The following is a 12222-nucleotide window of genomic DNA, read 5'->3' on the forward strand; positions in this document are numbered from 1 at the left end:
CGCGATATTCTAGGACCACTTAGTCGGTACGATTACCCCTGGGGCAAACAAAAAACAATCAAACAAAATATAAAAAAAAACTAACAAATAAACACGAATCCTTTATCTTTCTTCTGGCAAAAAAATGCAAAATTCCAAATTTTTGCAAATAGGAGATTGAAACCTCTACAGTAGAGTTCTCTGATACGCTGAATCTGATGGTTTCATTTTTATTAAAATTCTATGACTTCTAGGGGGTGTTTCCCTCTTTTTAAAAAATAAGGCAATCTTTCTCAGGCTTGTAACTTTTGATAAGTAATACTAAACTTGATAAAACATACATCTGAAATCAGCATAAAAATTTGATGTATCTATTGGTATCAAAATTTAGTTTTTTAGAGTTTCGGTTACTATTGAGCCAGGTCACTCCTCACTTAAAGTTCGTTACCACTAACTGTCTGAATAGTTTCGAACGGGGCAGCTATAAATGCACTGGATTCTAAAAATCGCACGCCTTTATAACATTTTGTAGTTTCAAGAGCTGCTTTTATAAATATCTTAGGTTCTGACAAGGTGTCTTTGCTATTCACGCTGAAGTTTTTTAGTGCTTTAAAAAAAGTTATAATGCCTTAGATAAATCAAAATTTCTTTGTGAAGGAAAGTTTTTACGTATAGTCGAGAAAAATTTTAGTTTATGTGTTATTCTGTCCGTGTGCCTTTTATTAAATAAAATGAACTCATAAATTGTTCTTATTTGCTTTTGGATTGTCGCTTCAGTTTTCTAATTTTTTTTTATTTAATTTTTCTTATGTTGATCTGGTATCGAAAAAGGAACTAAGGAAATGGTGTGAATACACCTTTACTTATGACGTACAACCATTTTTTTTATTCAATGCAGCTTAAATGCTCTGAATGTCAGAACTTGCAGGAAAAAATTTGAGGGAACTTTTTTTTTTAAAGTGAACAAACGAAGTTGAGGGACAAAATTTGATAACTATTTCTCTTGGAATTCCCCGCCACAACAGCCCGTGAAGCAAGGACTATAAATCCTGCAATTTGCCCAATAAATGCACGATTTATCATTGGGAGAAAGGGAACAACTGTTTGATTCTGGGTGTGCCCAATAAGGCTAAGGTGAAACTCTGTAGAATGTTGAAGGGTATGTTGAGCTAAATCAAAAGACACTATATGCATTCAGGTTTTCCAAATGGCGTACCTGCAATACCTTATGAACGGCTAAGGCTATTAATATGAAACTTTCAGTAATACTCTTACTGCTAAAACTAGTACGACTGCAACTGCAACTACTTGCTACTGCGATTACGATTACTTGTGACCCAGACTATTTGCGGCTGTTACTACTCGTGACAGGGACTGCGAGTATTTTTAGGAAAAATGTCTAGGGCTATTTTGAACAAATTGAGACACATTATATGATAGCTGGCTGTCAAAAAGGGATATCGGCAATATCTCAATAACAGCTCAGCTTATGAAGTTGAAACATCCAGGGAATGTTTAGAGGTTTGTTAGAAAGTGAAAGGAAGGCAGCCAATTCCAACTCCCTCGTTTTACCTGTCCCACCGAAATTTTCAATTAACCATTTTGTTCAATGTGGTGAAAAGATTTAAGAGAAATACCACTGGTGATGCCAGGCCAGCCAAACACACACAAACCAAGGGCGAGGGTAGTATATCATGTAATTTACCCATTTTTAAGATACAGGATCTGTAATTGGTAAAGGGGGAATATTCGATTCAGGGTGTGCCCAAAAAGGCCAAATGTACTAATTTAAAATTTTAAGGAAACTACTACTACTGAGACCACAAATAGTTACGATTACGACTAAGACTGTGAGTACTTATGACTGTGATTACAACTATTTGCGATTGAGACGGTGACTGTTTCAACTTGCAGGGAATTCCAGGGAATGTTTAACAACATCAACTAGTTACAAAAAGGGAAGATCACGAATGTCCCAGGAACAGCTGAGGATATAATTTTGGATCTTTCAATGCATGTTGAGAGGGGACGATGGAAAGGACTTCGAAGGTAAAAAAACCTGGCGCTCGTCCCTTTTCTGTATATTCCTTCGACGCTGATCGAAATTTTAAAATACCCATTTTGTTAAAAATAGTCATACGTCTAACACCTATGTCTCCAGGGATAATATGCCCACCAGATCTCGAAGGAGAGAGCTGTGGATTATACAATTTGCCCATTCTTTAAAAACGGGATATAACATTGTGAAAATCTTTAATTTTGGGAGTGTCCGAAAAGGCTATGTGTATTAAGGTGAAACTTCAGGATGTTTTGATTATGTTGGACTAATTGACAGATTTTAGAATTTTTTGAAAAATTGAAAGACTTTGGTAAAGGCATCTATAAAGGATGTAGGAGGGAGCTGATTACCATCCAACCCTTTGACTCTTAAAAATAGCACTAGAACTTCAAATTTTCAATTGAAGGAGCCCCCTCCAACATTTCTATGATACCTCCTTCTGTTAGAAACAAAAAAAATAATGCACTAAAACCCTATCACTCTTTACTTCTTGTGCTGCCTGTGAAAAGGAATGTTTATTGAAAAAATTCAAAAATTTTATCATTTCATCACAAACCTTAGAGGGGGGTCATTGAACTGATAAGCTAGGATTAACTCTGGTGTTAAAAAAAAATAAAAAAATAAATAAATAAAAACAGTGAGCGTGGAGAAACAACATACCCTATAAAATAAAAATGTATATTGTTAGATTGCATCAAAATACACTGAGCAAACATTTCTACTTTTTTTCAGCATAGCATGCTTAAATAAAAAAAAAAATGATAATGACCCAAGTAAAATAAAATGCTTCAATAATATTAACTATTTGGTGTCGGCTGAAAAAACAACAGCAAACAAAAAAGTGTAGTATATCCTTCTTCTGAACTAAACACTAACAACAATGCTCTTGTTACAATTTGAAAATTCATATCTATAGGTATTTAGACTTGCTTCCAATCTAACTGTGCTCAAAATAATGTGTAAAATAGGGATACCCTGCCCAACCATTCTCCAGTTTAAAGCTATCCCAGCAAAGTGAAGTAAAAGAAAACATTTTGAGCAAATATATGTAGTCTGCAAAAATGTGATTTATGAATGGTGGTGATGTAGAAGCATTATTCCCCTCCAAGAGCACCAGTTCCTCTCCTATTGATGTCGTTCCCAGAATATCTGCTTCCCGTGAAACACTAGTCTCTCCTGAGATAAACTTTGTATACGTCCTTGAGTTGGACGTAGCTATTCTGTTCGCCCATATTCAACCTAATTGCAAAAAATCCTCTCGTTTCCCTGCCCTACCCATTTATAGTGAAGTTTGATCATTATACCAACATCAAAATTAAATCAAAGACAGAGAAATATAGATTAAACGCAAAAAATGGCGGGTACGACCCACTTTCCTAAGCTTGTGACAGACGCCGGTTTTTGTTTGCAAAAATCACAAACTGTAGAAAGCCACAAACTGAAGTTAATCATGTGTCAAATATTTACCTTACAAAAAGAAGTGTGAATAATCCTTACATACCACTGACATACACTTTCTGTAGTGTCCTTTAAACTCCCCCCCTGAGTAATCTTGACAAAACGAATTGTTTCTTTAGTGCACATTTAATATTTTTAATTCCTTTTTACTAGGGACCAGATGGAAACCGAAAGGGTTAAAAGTTCCAGTACTCTTCATCTATGATATGATTTACAATCCTTTTAATTTTGTACAATTAATTTATTATCATGACAACAAAAAATGCATTTTATTTTTAGTATCGCGTCCCTGTTTATTTTTCAACTATGTATGTTGGAGGGGGGTAGGGTCTATCCTATTCACTCCTGTGAAACTTTCGTAACATATAAAGTTCAGCAGCCAAAGGGAATTTAAGACAAATAAAAAGGATGAAGAAAAGAAGGAACTTCGGGAATTCTCTCTGGAAAATTTTTATGGAAAACATCTGGCAAATCTTCATCCACTTTTCGGAGCGCCCAAGTTTCAGAGCCATATTTGACCACTGTCATCATATAGCTCCTAATATTCTAATCTTAGTTTTCAGACTTATCTTCCTATTCTTTCAAATTTTTTTTAACTGTAAAAAACACCCTGAGCCTCGGCTATTCTACTTTTAACATCTTCACTGCTTCCACCATCTTTACTAATAATAATACCAAGGTAAGTGAATATGTCCACCTGATCAATCTTTTCGTTACCTAACGTTTATTTTTATCTTCACCCATTCCTAGCCTTAGTGACTTAATGTTCTTAACGTTTATTTTCAAACCTATTTTAGCAGCCTGATCTTGCAAAACCCCTAAAAGTTCATTCATTTTGCTCACACTTTCATCTAGGATGCTTAAATCACCAGCAAAATCCAATTCCAGTAAAGTTTTTCTTCCTCATTTGATTCCGTGGTCTCAAATTGCCTTTCCTGTGCTTCTTAAGTCGAAACCAGAGGCAACGCTCTAACGTTGCCTATAGTAAAGGCCGTACGGCTTCAATGTTTTATTATTATTATTATTTATTTTTTCCAGAGGCACTTCATATGGGGTCGTCAGTCGACGACCATGGGGGTCGTCGTAGAAACTTCAAAGGGGGCTCATTCGATTGGAAATCGAGAGTTCTAGTGCCCTTTTTAATAGTCGAAAGTGATTGGAGGGCAACTAGCCCCCCCCCAAGCCCATTATTCTCCCAAACACATACAAAAAAAATATTGAGATAGCCATTTTGTTCAGCGTAGTCGATTTGCACATAGAAAACATTTTTTTGAGCAGGACCCTCCCCCAAACCCTCAGGGCAAGGGTTTTAAGTTATGCCCTGGGGGCATATAAGGTTTCTATAGAAGGTTTTGTCTCAGAAACTTCAAAAAAGGCTCATTCAATTGGAAACTCAAAGGACAAGTGCCCTTTTTAATAGTCGAAAGTAATTGGAGGGCAACTAGCCCCCCCTCCTACGCCCATCATTCCTCCAAACTTATCCAATCAAAATTTTGAGCAAGCCATTTTGTTCAGCGTACTTGATTTCCAGATAGCAAACATGTTTTTGAGGAGGACACTACCCCACAACCCACAGGGCAAGGGTTTTAAGTTATGGCCTGGGGGCATATAAGGTTTTTATAGTAGGCGCTATCGTAGAAACTTCAAAAAAGGCTCATTCGATTGGAAATTCAAAGGGCTAGTGTCCTTTTTAATAGTCTAAAATGATTGGTAGGTAAATAGCTCCCCCCACGCCAATCATTCCCCGAACAAATCCAATAAAAATTTTGAGATAGCCATTTTGTTCAGTGTTGTTGATTTCCAAACAGAAAATATCTTTTTGAGGAGGAGACTCCCCCACAACCCTCAGGGCAAGGGTTTTAAGTTATGCCCTGGGGGTATATACGGTTTTTATAGAAGATGTTGTCGTAGAAACTTTAAAAAAGGCTCATTCGATTGGAAATTCAAAGGGCTAGTGCCCTTTTTAATAGTCGAAAGTGATTGGAGGGCAACTAACTCCCCTCTCGAGCCCACCGTTTCCCCAAACGCATCCAATCAAAATTTTTAGATAGCCATTTTATTAAACGTAGTTTTCCGTTCTGGAAATTAGGTCTTTGAGGATGATAACTCCCCCACAGCCCTCAGGGCAAGGGTTGTAAGTTTTGCCCCGGGGGCCTTTAAGGTTTTGTAAAGACAACGTTGTCGTAGAAACCTCAGAAAGGGATCATTCGGTTGGAAATTTAAATGGCTAGTTCCCTTTTTAATAGTCGAAAGTGATTCTAAGGCAACTGACACCCCTTTCACGGACTCTATTTCCCGAAACACATCCAATCAAAATTTTGATATAGCCATTTTATTCAACGCAGTTGAAAGTTCTGGAGATTATATGTTTGAGCAGGACACTCCCCCCACAGTCTTCAGGGTCAAGGGTTATATGTTATGCCCTGGGGGCCTATATGTTTCTTATGGAAGGAATGCTCGTATAAACTTCAGTGAGGGCTCATTTGATTGGAAATTGAAAGCTCTAGTTCACTTTTTAAGCGTCAAAAGATATTGGAGGGTAGCCAGCTTTCCCCCCCCCCCAACCATTTTTTTCCAAATGCATCCAATAAAATTTTAAGATAGCTATTTCGATAAAAATAGTTCAAAGATCATATAACAAAAATTCCGGGGTCGACAAAACCCACCAGGGCCTGGGGGCAGGTGTTGTAAGTTATGCCCTGGGGGCATATATGGGTCTTATGGAAGAGATGCTCGTATTAACTTAAAAGAAAGGATCATTAGACTGGAAATTGAAAGTTCTAGTTCACCTTTTAAGATTCAAAAGAGATTGCAGGGCACCTAGCCCCTCCCCCTCCACACCCTTATTTCCTCAAACCCATCAGATAAGAGCTTTGAGATAGCTTTTTTTTAAAATAGTTCAAAGACCATATAACGAAAGCTCAGGGATCAGCTTAGCCCCCCAGTTCCCGAGGGCAGGTGTTGTAATTCATGCTTTGGGAGAATATATGGCTCTTACTGAAGGGATGCTCGTAAAATTTTCAGAGATGGCTCATTTGATTGGAAATTGAAAGTTCTAGTTCAGTTTTTAGATTCAAAAGAGATTGGAGGGCAACTAGCCCCCCTCCCCCACCAAGCCCATTTTTCCCCAAATGCATCCAATAAAAATTTCGAGATAGCCATGAAGTTAAAAATTGCTCAACAGTCAGATAAAAAAAACTCAGGTGTCGTCAAAACCCCTCAGGGCCCGGGGGCAGGTGTTGTAAGTTATGCTCTTGGATGTCTATTGTTCGTATGAAAGGGATGCTCGTATATATTTCAGAGAGAGCTCATTTGATTGGATATTGAAAGTTCGAGCCTACTTTTTAATAGTCAAAAGAGATCCGAGGGCAGCTAGCCCCCCTCCACGCCTTCTTTTTCCAAACCCATCTGATGAAACTTTTGAGATAGACATTTTGTTAAAAATAGTTCAAAGGTTAGATAAGAAAAAATCCCGTGTCAATAGAACCCCCCAGGGCACAGGGGAAGGCGTTCTAAGTTATGCCCTAAGGACCTTTATGGCTCTTATGAAAGGGATGCTCGTATAAACTTCTTAGAGGGCTCATTTGATTGGAAATTGAAAGTTCTAGTTCACTTTTTAAGATTCAAGAGAGTTAAACTAGCCCCCCCCCCCCGCTCTTTTTTCCCCAAAACTGTCCGCTACAAATTTTGAGATAGTTAGTGTTTTGGAAATCGTTCAAAAATTAAATAACAAAAACGCCACCCAGAGGCCGGGGGATAAGCGTTGTAAGTGTTGTCCTGGGGGCGTATATGGTACTTATGAATGGAATAAACTCGTATAAACTTCAGAGAGGGCTCGTATAAACTTCAGAGGGGGCTAATTTGATTGGAAATTGAAAGTTTTAGTTCAATTTTTAAGAGTCAAAAGAAATCCGAGGGCAACTAGCCCCCCCCCACGCACCCTTTTTTCCCCAAGCCCATCCGACAAAAATTTTATAATACCCATTTAATTGAAAATAGTTCAAAGATCAGATAAGAAAAATTCCTGTGTCGACGGAACCCGTCAGGACCCGGAGGCAGGCGTTATGAGTAATGCTCTAGGGGTATATATAGTTCTTATGGAAGGGATGCTTGTATCAACTTCGGAGAAGACCTCATTTGATTGGAAATTGAATGAACTTGTTCAGTTTTTAAGATTCAAAAGAGATCGGAGGGAAACTAGCTCCCCCCCCCACTCCTCCACACCATAAATACACCAGATAAAAATTTGAGATAGACATTTTGTTAAAAATAGTTCAAAGTTCTGATAACATGAAAGTCCGGTGTCGACAGATCCCCCCAGGACCCGAGGGTAGACGTCGTAAGTTATGCCCTGGGGGCATATATGGTTGTTATGGAATTGATGCTCGTATAAACTTCCTAAAGTGCTCATTCGATTGGAAATTGAAAGTTGCAATTCACCTTAAAAGAGTCAAAAGTGATTGGAGGGCGACTAGCCTCCCCCCCACACTTCATTTATTTTTTCCCAGAGGCACTTCATATAGAAGGGGTCGTCGTATAAACTTCAAATGGGGCTCATTTGATTGGAAATCGAGAGTTCTAGTGCCCTTTTTAAGAGTCAAAACTGATCAGAGGGCAACTGCCCTCCCCCCAATTTGAGGTAGCCGTTTTCTTAAAAATAGTTCAAACATCATATAACAAAAACTCCTTTACGTATGGTCATTTCGTTAAAGATAGTTCAAAGGTCAGATAAGAAAAACTCCTGTGTCGACAAAACCCCCAGGACCGGGGCAGGCGTTGTAAATATTGCTCTGTGGGCATATATGGTTCTTATGGACGGTATTCTCGTATAAACTTCAGACAGGGTTCATTTGAATGGAAATTAAACGTTGTAGTTCATTTGCTCAGAGTGAAAAAATATCGGAGGGCAACTAGCCCCTCCCTTCCTCCATGCCTTTGGGTGTATCGGATGGACAAACCCATCTGATAAAAATTTCGTTTGACCATTTTGTAAAAATATTTCAACCATCAGATATTAAAACTCCAGGGTCGACGCAACCCCCCCCCCCCAGGGCCCCGGGACAGGCGTTGTAATTTGTACTCTGGGGATATATATGGTTCTTATAGAAGAGATACTCGTATAAACTTCAGAGAGGGCTCATTTGATTGAAAATAGAAAGTTATATTTCCATTTTAAAGAGTCAAAAGAGATCAAAGCTTAATATAGTCCCCCACGCTCCTTTTCCCCAAACCCATCCGATAAAAATTTTGAGATAGCAATTTTGTTAAAAACAGTTCAAATATCAGATAATAAAAAGTCCGAGGTTGACACATACCCATTTTTTCACTTTGATATTGTTACTTTAATTTCAGTTTTGATACTTTGATGAATATTTGATTTTTGTTTTTAAGTTTGATTTTGAAATAAGGAGTTTTTAAAAACTTGAAATTTTTTGCAATCAAAACGAACAAAAATTAATTAAAAAAAAATTTCCGAAAAATAAGTTTTTCAAAGAAAAGTAAAGGCCATTTTGAACTTAAGCTCAGCAGATACAAATACCTTTTAAAATTCAAACTCAAAACGACCAGAAATTACTATTAAAGAATAAATGAAACCCAAAACGAACAGAAATTAAATAAACAATCATAGCAAAAACATACAACAAGTAATAATATAAATGAATAAATAGATCTTAAGCGAATAATGTTTCGATTGAATATGAAAATCAAGCTTACAAAGAAAAAAAATATTTTCCTATTGAAGTACAAATGAAACTTAAAACGAAGAGAAATTAAATAAACAATCAATGCAAACAAACATACAATAGATATTAATGTAAATTAATAAATAAATCTTAAAACGAGTGAAGCTTAAATTGAATATGTAAATCAAGCTTGAAACGAACAAAAATCACCACAAACCAGAGTTTGGGTATGACCTCCTTCTTTCACTGTAAAAGTCTAAAACCTACAGCGTCATTGGCGCTTTACTGAAAACTATATGCGTCTGGAACAGTCTTGGAAAGTATAAACAACGTCAAATTGAATATTTGATGTATAATGATTTAATTTTTGAAAGATCCATCAGTTCAAGTATTTCTTTCACAGTAATTGTATTTTTCTTTTCAATGCTGTAAGAACTGGACAAGAAAATATTTGTAATATAATTCGTTTTCAGTTAAGCGCGAATGACGTTGTAGGCTTTTGGTTTTTATTTAATGTTAAGAAAGGAGGCAGTATCCAAACACTTGTTTTTATACCGATTTCTAGTCCATGGCGGCAGAGAAAGAAGAAATCTGCAAAATTTGAAATATGTAACTTTAATCTTATTTGAATCCTTTAGCTTAAGAACAGAATGAACACCCGAAGAATAAAGCACCGAATGATCAAAAGAAGTGGAGAATAAGCGCCCAAGAGCTCTTCTATTATATTTTCCACGGTTTCCTACAATTTGAATAACTGAACTGAATTTTTCTGGCTTCACCCACCCCCCAAAAAAAACAATTTTTTTCCAAATGCATCCTTATATGGTATCTTAAAATAAAATTTTAAGATAGCTATTTTGTTAAAATTAGTTCAAAGATCATGTAACAAAAATTCCGGTATCGACACAACCCACCAGGACCCGGGGGCAGGCGTTGTAAGTTATGCCTTGGGGTATATATGGGTCTTGTGGAAGGGATGCTCGTATTGACTTCAAAGAGGGCTAATTTGATTGGAAATTGAAATTTCTAGTTCACTTTTTAAAATTCAGAAGAGATTGGAGGGCACCTAGCCCCCCCCCTTCGAGCCCTTTTTCCGCAAACCCATCCGATAAGAACTTTGAGATCGATTTTTTTGTAAAATAGTTCAAAGACCATATAACGAAAACTCAGGTGTCAACACAACCCCCAGGGCCGTGTTGTAAGTTATACTTTGGGAGAATATATGGTTCTTATTGAAGGGATGCTCGTAAAAACTTCAGAGATGTCTTATTTGATTGGAAATTGACAGTTTTAGTTCAATTTTTTAGATTCAAAAGTGATTAGAGGGCAACTTGCCCCCCCCCCGCCCCTTTTCACCCAAATGCATCCAATAAAAATTTTGAGATAGCCATGAAGTTAAAAATTGCTCAAAAGTCAGATAACAAAAACTCAGGTGTCGTCACAACCCCCCAGGGCCAGGGGACAGGCGTTGTAAGCTATGCCCTGTGGCCTATATTGCTCGTATGAAAAGGATGCTCGTATATACTTCAGAGAGGGCTCATTTTATTGGATATTGAAAGTTCGAGCTCACTTTTTAATAGTCAAAAGAGATCTGAGGGAAGCTAGCCCCCCCCCCCCCACACATGCTTTTTCTATACCCATCTGATGAAAATTTTGAGATAGAAATTTTGTTAAAAATAGTTCAAAGGTCGGATAAGAAAAAATCCGATGTCAATAGAACCCCCCAGGGTACAGGGTAAGGTGATACCGAGGGCCACTAGCCCCCCCCCCCCACCACACCGTATACATAGTTCTTATGGAAGAGATGCTCGTATAAACTTCGGAGAGGGCTCATTTGATTGGAAATTGAAAGTTCTTGTTCAGTTTTTAAGAGTCAAAAGAGATCGGAGTGCAACTAGCCCCCCCCCCTCCTCCACGCCCTAAATTCACCAGATAAAAATTTTGATATAGAAATTTTGTTAAAAATAGGTCAAAGTTCTGATAACAAAAACTCCGGTGTCGACACTGCCCCCAGGGCCGGGGATAGACGTTGTAAGTTATGTCCTGGGGGTAGATGTGGTTGTTATGGATGGGATGCTCGTATAAACTTCCTAGAAGGCTCATTTGATTGGAAATTGAAAGTTGTAATTTACCTTTTAACGGTCAAAAGTGATTGGAGGATGGCTAGCCTCCCCCCACACTCCATTAATTTTTTTCCCAAAGCCACTTCATATAGAAGGGGTCGTCGTATAAACTTCAAAGGGGGCTCATTCTATTGGAAATCGAGATTTCTAGTGCCCTGTTTAAGAGTCAAAAGTGATCAGAGGGTGGTATGCTCGTATAAACTTCAGAGAGGGTTCATTTGAATGGAAATTAAAAGTTGTAATTCATTTTCTCAGAGTAAAAAAATATTGGAGGGCAACTAGCCCCTCCCGCCCTCCACGCCTTTGGGTTTATTGGATGGACAAACCCATCCGATAAAAATTTCGTTTGACCATTTTGTTAAAAATATTTCAACCATCAGATATTAAAACTCCAGGGTCAACACAACCCACCCGGGCCCAGGGACAGGTGTTGTAAGTTATACTCTGGGGATATATATGGTTCTTATAGAAGGGATACTCGTATAAACTTCAGAGAGGGCTCATTTGATTGAAAATAGAAATAGCCATTTTGTTCAACGTGTTTCAAATGTCTAGAAATTATGTCTTTGAGGATGACAACCCTTTTGTTAAGCCTATCAGAAAGGTCTGGAAATTATGTCTTTGAGGATAACAGGAAATCCCTCCAGCTCTGAGGGCAAGGGTTGTAAGTTTTGCCCAGGAGACAGAGTTTTTATAGAAAGTGTGGTCATATAAACTTCAAAGGGGGCTCATTGGATTGGAAACTGAAAGGGCTAGTGCCCTTTTTAATATTCGAAAGTGAATGGAGAGCAATAAACCCCTCTCTCACTTCCACCATTTCCCCAAATACATTCAATCACAATTTTGAGATAGCCTTTCTATTAGCCATCATATTGTTCCGAAATGCGTCTAATAGAAATTTTTAGATAGCCATTCTATT

Source organism: Artemia sp. Qi Xiang Cuo, chromosome 15 (assembly GCF_049724085.1).
Source record: "Artemia sp. Qi Xiang Cuo chromosome 15, ASM4972408v1, whole genome shotgun sequence".
NCBI classification, from domain to species: domain Eukaryota; kingdom Metazoa; phylum Arthropoda; class Branchiopoda; order Anostraca; family Artemiidae; genus Artemia; species Artemia sp. Qi Xiang Cuo.